The sequence below is a fragment of the Sycon ciliatum genome, chromosome 5, assembly GCF_964019385.1.
Source record: "Sycon ciliatum chromosome 5, ocSycCili1.1, whole genome shotgun sequence".
In the NCBI taxonomy this organism is placed as follows: domain Eukaryota; kingdom Metazoa; phylum Porifera; class Calcarea; order Leucosolenida; family Sycettidae; genus Sycon; species Sycon ciliatum.
This window is the reverse complement of record NC_088647.1, coordinates 36,273,478-36,274,755: the sequence shown is the minus strand read 5'-3', so window position 1 is coordinate 36,274,755 and position 1,278 is coordinate 36,273,478. Positions and strand designations below refer to the sequence as shown.

The following is a 1,278-nucleotide window of genomic DNA, read 5'->3' as shown; positions in this document are numbered from 1 at the left end:
AACGCCTCATGTTAACACAGCCTTACTTAAACTATACTGGTCTTCAGTTGCATTACTACAATGTAGTGCATCACTCCAGGGAATCAACCGCCTGTATTCGCCTGTATTCAGAAGAATTTGTAAAGCACTTCCGTATCTGTGGTAACCAGTGTGAAAACAGTAGACTAGTGCTACATATACTAATAAACTTGAAAATACCGCCATTCCGGCAACAGGCTCTCAGCTACACCAAATAGATCATAGTAACTTTGCCAATATTTCGCCCATTGGGCACCATCAGAGCATTGAGGAAGGGGAGGCAAAAAAACCCGAAATATAAAGACGAATAATGCAGGCAGATGAATGTTCTAGAACTAACACATCGTGGTGACACAATAATGAATTGGCAAGGCCAGCAAACTAAACAATCACTTGTAAGGTGACCTAAACAGAACGAAAGAAGAGAAAACTCACACGTACACACAGACACAATTTGGCAAGAAGGCAAGAAAACACTAACACTGAAGAAACATATACTAATAAACATGATAAAATCATATCATTAAAATCTTTGGTTTGTGTCTTTCCCTCAAACCAGTTAGTAAAAATCATTAATCAATTCAAGTGTTTGGAGTCGCAGTGTTATGGGAACACTACGTCACTAGTTCATGCAACACTTTCTAGGAGTTCTAAAAGCAGGCCTATTTACATACAAAGTAAAAGCAGCTCACGAAAAAAGATCATGCAGAGAATCATGGATGGCCGCTGAAAGGCCAAGCAGGGAGTCAAGTTGGCAAGACGGTACAAATGCAGTTCAACAAAACAGCAAACCTACACAACCATCACCTCTAGCGTGCACTGCACACGCACGCCGTAATCTAAGCAGAAAATAACTGAATGGACGTCAGCACCAGCAGTTTGCATTGCGGATGCACGTGTATGTGCCGGGAACCCAGCAGTAGAAACTGACAATCAGTCAGTACACCAGCTTCTGGCAATAGTACTGCATGCTGCAGCTTGATGCGGGCACGCAAAACTGCTGCAAAAAAACAAGTTAAAAAAAAAGTCGGGGTCTATTCCTAGTTTCTACGTACTAGATGAATGTACTGCAGTGGGTGTGTATATGCTGTGTGATGGCTGACTGCTCACTGCCAGAACGCGGCTTGAAGCTGCCATCGCGGAAACTGAACCTCACATCACCTGTGTGTGTGTGTGTGTGTGTGTGTGTGTGTGTGTGTGTGTGTGTGTGTGTGTGTGTGTGCATGCATGCATATAATTTACATGTAACTGGCCACGTAT

At 42.9% G+C, this 1,278-nt stretch overlaps 1 protein-coding gene across 5 annotated transcripts in view; it reads right to left on the bottom strand.

Moving 5' to 3' along the window:
- Positions 1–237: 237 nt before the first annotated feature.
- Positions 238–1,278, bottom strand: part of LOC135818527 (uncharacterized) — an 84,541-nt gene continuing 83,500 nt past the window's right edge. For all 5 annotated transcript variants that reach the window (XM_065331921.1, XM_065331917.1, XM_065331918.1 and 2 more), the window contains one exon: positions 238–1,278. This exon is cut by the window's right edge and continues 224 nt beyond it. The gene's annotated coding sequence lies outside the window, so the exon portion shown is untranslated.